The sequence below is a fragment of the Hyaena hyaena genome, unplaced genomic scaffold, assembly GCF_003009895.1.
Source record: "Hyaena hyaena isolate Hyena2069 unplaced genomic scaffold, ASM300989v1 scaffold_395, whole genome shotgun sequence".
In the NCBI taxonomy this organism is placed as follows: Eukaryota; Metazoa; Chordata; class Mammalia; order Carnivora; family Hyaenidae; genus Hyaena; species Hyaena hyaena.
The window spans coordinates 1,596,364-1,604,384 of NW_024081029.1; the positions used below are offsets into that span (position 1 = coordinate 1,596,364).

Here is an 8,021-nt window from a genome sequence, read left to right on the forward strand (position 1 = left end):
ATATTCTGTAGGTTAGGTGTATTAAAAGCATTTTTTGATTTATGATATTTTCAACTTACAATGGGTTTATCAGGATGTAACTCTATCGTAAGCTGAGGAAGATCTGTATTGTTATAATTGTCCTCTTTTATTATTAGATATTAATAATTTCTCACTGCACCTGGTTTATAAATTAAACTTTATCAGAGGTGTCTATGTATAAGAATAAAACAGTATATATGGGGCTGTTTACTCTCTGTGGCTTCAGGCATCCACTGAGGATCTTGGAATTTATCCCTCACTGATAAGGAGAGGACTACTGTATAATTATCACACGCAGAAACATCGTGCTACAACATTTATTCTGAAACTCTGGAACTCAGAATGTTATCTTATTATTTCAAATTATGTTAGGGGGTTGTATATGATCTATATAATCAGGAATGTTACCCTAACGTTCACATGTTCACATATAAAATCCATTCACATATTCATTTTAGCAAATATTTATTGATTCTTCACCTGGTGTTAGCACTATGTGAGGTACAAGATTTAGAAACAGGAAGATCCAGCCAATCCCTCTAAGACCTTGCACAGTAACTGTTGGGTTTGTTGAGTGTGAGCAATAGAGAGATCCCACAGGTAGCTTATAGAAAGACATGGGAGGATCACAGGCTTAAGAACAGGTGTTAAGAAAGGCAGTAACCAGGGGCCCTCCACACAGTAGGAAGGGAAGCCTAGCACGGTTCCACAGCAGGAGCTGGTTGGTTAGCAACTGCCGCCATGATGGGCAATGGATCTCCAATTGTTTCTTCCCTCATTTTATGAGTCAGTCAAAATTCAGACCCCAGGAGGAGCACATTAGGGGCCAAGCTTAGCATCTAGGCCTGTCCCTTGACTCCTTGTGGTGGAGGGGAGACCTGTTTCCTTTGGTCTCCTTTATAAAACATGGAAGATGGTTCTTCCTACCCAAGAGTGCCCATGACCTGTAGGGAAGAAGCAGTGGTGTGCTAGACTGGCTTGTACTGCTCCTAACAGCCAATTGTTCCATTTTCAGGAAGTTTATAAGCCACTTGTTAAAAACAGTAATTATTTAAAATTAAATGATTTTAACGTACAGTTAAATAAATTAAATTAAAACAAAAATAGTACTCAAAACTTACCACTTCCTAATTGTTTTACGACATTTTACTATTATTTATGTCCTTAAGGTTATTTGCATTGCATCTACTGTGGCTTTGGGGTGGAAATATGATACATTGATGGGCTACGAAATTGTCTGGGGTGGGACTGTTTTGTACCATACAAACTCACAAATGCTACAAAGTAGGACTTGATTTATCGTTTTCTTGGTTGTTCAGACTTAAGAAAGTGATGGAGAAATAATGCAGATTAAATTTAAAATTGTATGACAGCTGCAGCCATTACATTACAAAGAGCTCAAAAAATTGAGGAAATATTTCTCTAGTATTCAAAAACTGTTATGAGATTCATCAAAGAACTTATGTCATCGATGAACCAGAATAGTTCTGACATGTCTCTTTGTTGTTTCCCTTTCCCTTGCTCATTAAGTACATGATAATGCCAGCAACGTTTGAGCCGTAGCTACACGTTGTCATCAACTACTACTATAGTTTGGCTACCAGAGTTACAGGGGCACCTGGGTGGCTCAGTCGGTTAAGCGTCCAACTTCGGCTCAGCTCATGATCTCGCAGTTCGGGAGTTTGAGCCCCCAGTTGGGCTCTGCTGACAGCTCAGAACCTGGAGCCTGCTTCGGATTCTGTGTCTCCCTCTCTCTCTGCCCTTCCCTGACTTGCACTCTGTCTGTCATTAAATATGTTTTTATTTTTAAATTTTAAAAAAAGAGTTAAAAAAAACAAAAGCATTCTGTGAGAATTAATTGCCGTATGGAATTTACAATGGAAAGACAGAGTATTATAGATTTTATTATTATTTATAGATTGTTATATGTTCTTTATATCAGTAAAATTTATAACAAAATGTAAGGTTTGTATGTAACATTTATAATAACATTTTATTAGTAAAAATACTATTTAAAAATATTTTTTTTCTCCCCCTGGAGAGCCAGATTTTATCAGCATACCACTGGGTAGGAGAAATTCCCCAAAAGGAAATCAAGATGCTAAACAGCCAAAAATATAAATAATGTCTCCTAAGACACAGATATATAAGCAGACAATTGGCACAACACACGGAGTGTACATGAGCAGCAGAGTTTAAAAAAGAAACAAGGTAAGCACAGGGAGAAGAATGGGAGGAGATGAAGGCCTGAGTTGCGGGTAAGTTAAAGTCAAAGTTAAAGTCAAACAAGATACATTGTTGATCCCGTATTTCAACTGACATGTGAGACTATGTTACACCCTTTGAAACTGTGAGGAAGAGGGGAAGAAGGGGGATTGATGAGAATGGCAAATGTTTGGAAGAGTTTTCAGGCATATTTTAGAGGGTGCTATATCATATGATTTCCTGTAATACCAGATAATACTTTGTATGTGGTAGCTTCAGTAAATATTTAGCCATTGGACGTATAAACCCACCATCGTGTGTATTATATAGTGACCCTGGCTTTGCTACTTGCTAGCTGAGTGGCACTGGGGAAATTAATCTCCCAGTTCCTCAATTTTCTCATCTGTAAAATGAAGATAATAATACTAGCTAATTTGCTGTGTGGCTTTGAAAATGAAAAATGTTTGGTGTATGTAAAGCCTTAGAAATAGCAGCCAATTTACTGTTTTCTTCCTCTCCCTCTTCCCACTCTTCCCTTTGTTTGACTACATTTTACTACATTTTTACTTTCCTTCCTCTCCTTCCACTCCTCCCCCTCCTTCTTCCTCTCCTCTTTTCCTCCTTCTCTTCCTCCTCCTCCTCCTTCTTCATATTTTTATTTTAGCTCCACGCTTTCTTCCCTTAATAATAGGCTACAGCGATTACTTCCTATGTTTACAATGTCTGCCTCTTACAGACCTACTTAACACTTACTTTTTTTTTAAATTTTTATTTATTTATTTTGAGAGAGAGCTAGATAGACAGAGAGAGGGAGGGAGAGAGAGAGAGAGAGAGAGAGAGAGAGAGAGAGAGAATCCCAAGCAGGTGCCACACTGTCAGTGCAGAGCCCAACACGGGGCTCAGTCTCATGAGCCATGAGATCATGACCTGAGCCGAGATCAGAATTCAGATGCTTAATCGATTGAGCCACACAGGAGCCCTTCTCCCACATTTTTGGTGAGAAATTGAAAAATAGCCCTGATGATAACCAGACCATAATATTCTCAATAGGCCATGAACGTTGCCAAGAACATGCCACAGACAGGCCACCGCATGACTGCAGAAATGACTAAACACCCCCCTCTTCTGACTAACGTGGGTGATTGCTGCTTCTTTCTCCGGGGCGCCTCTATGCTTGCCTTAATCCTCCACCTCTGAGACAGAAAGTGTTAGGATTCCCAATCACTGAATCTGCCTTGCTTCTTGGTGGCTTCCAATCCAGAATTTGTCCCTGCTTTTTTAACTCCTTTGAATCATCCAGCAGAAACTCAAATCCCATAAAAAGCCTTTCTCAACTCCCACTTACTGAGATACTCCTACAGCTCCTGTGGGTTGCCTTGACCTTTGCTACAGCAAGCTAAATACACTCAACATTTTATGTTGTTATTTTACTATTATTATTATTTTTATTTTAGTGTGCTTCTGGTAATCTTGGTCTATCAACCTCAACCATGGTTATATAATAAACATAATTGGCTGGAAAGATTGAAAACCAAGAATAATTTGTTAAGAACTGTGTAAGTGGGAATGAACATACCTTTCAGTGAGTTGCTAAGGGAAACAATATATTGCTAGGAGTTCAAAAGACAAAGATCCACCTGTGGTTTATTTGAGTTCAAGCTAGATTCTGGAGAATTGAGCAGACATATAAATGTGATATTATTGTTGTTTCTTTATTTAGAAGAAAAATCAACTCTCAGGAATGATGGGTCTACAGTAAGTACAAAGAACTTCTGTTTTCCTGAACCTATTGTTGAGTACATTGCTGATATTATGCTTCAGCAACCTGAATACTTGAACGTGAATTTCCTACAAGAAGGGTATAGCCCCAGTACAACCCTCAAAATTAGGAAGTTAACATTGATACCTTACTGCCGTCTCGTCCTCAGATCACATTGAAATAATATCCTTTATAATAAAAGGTTGAAGCTCAAAATCACATTGCATTTACTTGTCTGTTTAGCCTCTGTCATCTGCAGCACCTTCTCAGCCTTTCCTTGACTAATGATCCTGACACATTTGAAGATCCAATCACTTTACAGAATGTCCTCTACTTAGGTTTGCCTAATATTTCCTTTTCTTTAGACTCAGGTTCTGCATCTTCAGCAGGGATATTGCAAAAGTGATGCTTCACTCCTTTCTTTGCATCAGCCTGTTGCTGGTGGCATTCACTTTCATCACGTCAGTAAGGGGGCCACCTTGTCCACTGTGAAGTTACTCTTTTAACCTTTGCAGTTAGGTATTTTTTCTTGAAAAGATACATATTTTTAAAATGTTTATTGATTTTGAGAGAGACAGAGAGGAGAGAGAATCCCAAGCAGGCTTCTTACCATAAGTATGGAACCCAACATGGGGCTCGATTCCACAAACCATCAGATCATGACCTGAGCTGAACTCAAGAGTCAGATACTTGAGTGACTCAGCCACCTAGACGCCTCTCTTGAAAAGATACTTTGAGGTGATGTAAAATCCCCTGTCTCATCATAGTTTCAATTTGTTTGTTCAATGGATTATTTCTATAAATATGGGCACATGACTCCCTATTTAATTTATCTTTAAAGACTGGTTTTTTTTAGAATAGTTTTAGGTTAACAGCAAAACTGAAGGGGAGGTACAAAGATTTACTCTATGTCCCTTACCCCCACACATCCACAATGTCCTCCATTATTACACTTCCCCACCAGAGTGGTACATTTGTTACAATTGGACTTAAATTAATTGGTAAATCTGTTACTTTGTGTTTATTTTGACCTTGAAATTATCTCTGACTTGGCCAGTGAGAACCCCTCCAACCTGGCTTTTGTGGCGTTTGACAAGTTCCCATCATTTTTTGAATATTTCCTCACTTTCAGACACAATAAAATATTGTGGGCTCACCTTGTACTTTTTCTTCCCCGGCCTTGGAATCTTCTGTTTATTCAAAGAAGCCCTGTTTCCAGTGGATAAAGGTCTTTAGAAACGAAGGTCTGAGTGCTAGGTGTACATATGGTTCTTGACCTTATCATGCCCTTGCAGTGGACAGAGCTAGCAAATGTAAGTAAACATGAACACCACACGTGCACAAGCACAGACATGTACAGTGGCATCCCTTTATCTGTAGTTTTGTTTTCCATGGTTTCAGTCACAAGGGTCAACCAGCCGCAGCCTGGAAGAAGACGATCTTCCTCCTGATATTGTCAGAAGGTCAGTAGTAACCTAACAACATGTCACAATGCCTGTGTCATTCACCTCCCTTCAACTCATCACATGCATTTGATCACCCCACATCATTACAAGGAGAGGGAGCAAAGTACAGAAAGATTTTTTTTAAGTTTATTTATTTTGAGAGAGATCCTGCACGTGTGAACAAGGGGAGGGGCAGAAAGAGGAAGAAAGAATCTCAAGCCGACTCCATGCTGTCAATGCAGAGCCTGATGCAGACGTCAGTATCGTGAACTGTGAGATTATGACCCGAGCCGAAATCAAGAGTCATATGCTCAACCTACTGAGCCTCACAGGTGCCTTGGTACAGAAAGATGTTTTGTTTTTTAAGTTGATTTATTTATTTTGAGGGGGGGAGGGACAGAGAGAGAGAGAGAGAAAATCCCAAGCAGGCTCCAGGAGCCTGACATGGGGGCTCAAACCCACAAACTGTGAGATCATGACTTGAGCTGAGATCAGGAATCAGATTCTTAACAGACTGAGCCACCCAGGTGCCCCCAGAAAGATGTTTTGAGAGAGAAAGAGAGCACATTCACAGAACTTTTATTACAGTATATTGTTCTAATTGTTCTATTTTATTATTAGTTATTGTGGTTAATCTCTTAAATCTCAGATTTATAAATTCAACTTTATCATACATTTATATGTACAGGAAAATACATGATGTGTGTGTGTACATATACATGTATATGTATATATGGTTTGGTGCTATCTGCAGTTTCAGGCAGTCCCTGGGGGTCTTGGGACATATCTCCTGTGGATAAGCAGAGACTACTGTATATTTATTTCGCTATCATAGAGATAGTTTTATAAATCCCTGAGTTTACATTGAAGTATTCAATTCTAGTCAATTAGGATTCCTTTCCATATTTGTAACTTTATTCTCTGGCGAAAACGCTGCATGATTATTTTTTGTATTCTTAATATATGCTAAATATACAGTGTATTTAACTCACTCCTATCACTGATCCTGCTCCATCCCCCCCAGGGATACCTTCCTCATTCCATTTGGGTTTTCAGTCCCCATGCTAGGCACCTTCGTTATTCCAGCTGGCCTCTTACACCCTACATCGGGCCACTCTCCCACACAGAATCACTCCTCACCTCTCCTGGGCTCTGACACCTTCCACCTTCATACCTGGACTTCCTCCTCACCCAGTTCCCTCTTCATGGATGTCATCCTTATGTAGCTATGATCCCCGGCACTGGGCTGTGCCTCTGTGGAAATACTCAGGCTCTGGCACCTTATGCCCATCTCCTAAGAATGGACCCTATAGAATCCCCATCCCCTACCTGGATGTCTTCCCACCCCTCTGGAGCACTGAGATTTCACCCTGGGCTGCCTCTCTGAGTGGACACTCATCTCACACTGATCTTGCTCCAAAATCCCACTCTGGATCCCCGTGGCTCTCCTATGCCGCGGGGCACCCCTACCGCATACCTGTTTATCTAGGACAGATATGTCCAAGCAAGAGAATGGAGTAGGAAGATGGCTGTGGGTTTATTTTAATTAGAAATTTCTTTTTTTTTTTAATATTTTATTTATTTCTAGGAGAGAGAGAGAGACAGTGCGAGCAGGGGAGGGTCAGAGAGAGAGGGAGTCACAGACTGAAACAGGCTCCAGGCTCAGAGCTGGCAGTCAGCACAGAGCCCGACGCGGGGCTCGAACCCACGAACCGCGAGATCATGACCTAAGCGAAAGTCGGACGCTTAACCGACTAAGCCACCCAGGCGCCCCAGTTTAATTAGAAATTTCTAACATCTGACTTTAGTTATCCAGATGTTTTAATAAGTCTGGCACTTTTGTTTTCCGGTGGTAGAATCTGTACACTTAGCGTTTTAAGACACAGGAAGTAGGTGGAATATTTGTAATTTTGTTAGACCATAACTATCACGGGCTTTCCTTTGATCAGCTTAGATTTAATGCAGGTCTTTCTTAATCTGGCCCCAGCCTGTTTCTTTTGCATCCTTTCCTCGTTCTCTCTGCCACGTGACTGAGTGCTTTACCTCCTCTGGATTCCTTGGCCCCACCACAAATATGCCATGTCCTTCACACACATGCATCTGCTCTTCCTTCTGGCATACCCTCACCCCCTTTTCTGTCTGAAAACCTCTGACCCATTCTTTAAGACGCAGATCAAATTTTACTTTTCAGTGAAAGTTTTCACCACTCCCTAAGGATGAGTATGTCCTTTCTGCTTCTGTAGAGAGTAGAGGACATGTATGAGACTTCTGCCACTGACTGGTTGTATAACCCTGGGTGATTGCTTAACCTTGCCGAGTCAGTTTCTTCATCTGGGAAGTGAGGCTAACAACCCAACTGTACCAACTTCATAGCATTGTTGTGAAGATGGATTTTGACAATATATAACCCATCACAAATCCACAAAATGCTAAGTACTGCTATTAGGATGATGATCTGATTATGCCTTCCCAGAAAAGACCATGTGTTCTTAGATATAGTTCCAGAACATATTCCAACATCTAAAACATGTGATAAATGTTTTCTGAGGGAATTTATTCGTGATGCAAATACTGAAAATTTTCATTCTGTG

General features: G+C 40.3%; 1 long non-coding RNA gene across 1 annotated transcript in view; it reads right to left on the reverse strand.

The window, feature by feature from the left end:
- The window catches only part of LOC120244951, a 66,651-nt gene extending 61,296 nt beyond the window's left edge, over window positions 1–5,355 (reverse strand). Inside the window, exon 1 of the long non-coding RNA XR_005531671.1 lies at window positions 5,143–5,355. This is a non-coding gene — a long non-coding RNA (uncharacterized LOC120244951). The remainder of the gene's footprint in view (window positions 1–5,142) is intronic.
- Between the last annotated feature and the right edge of the window lie 2,666 nt (window positions 5,356–8,021).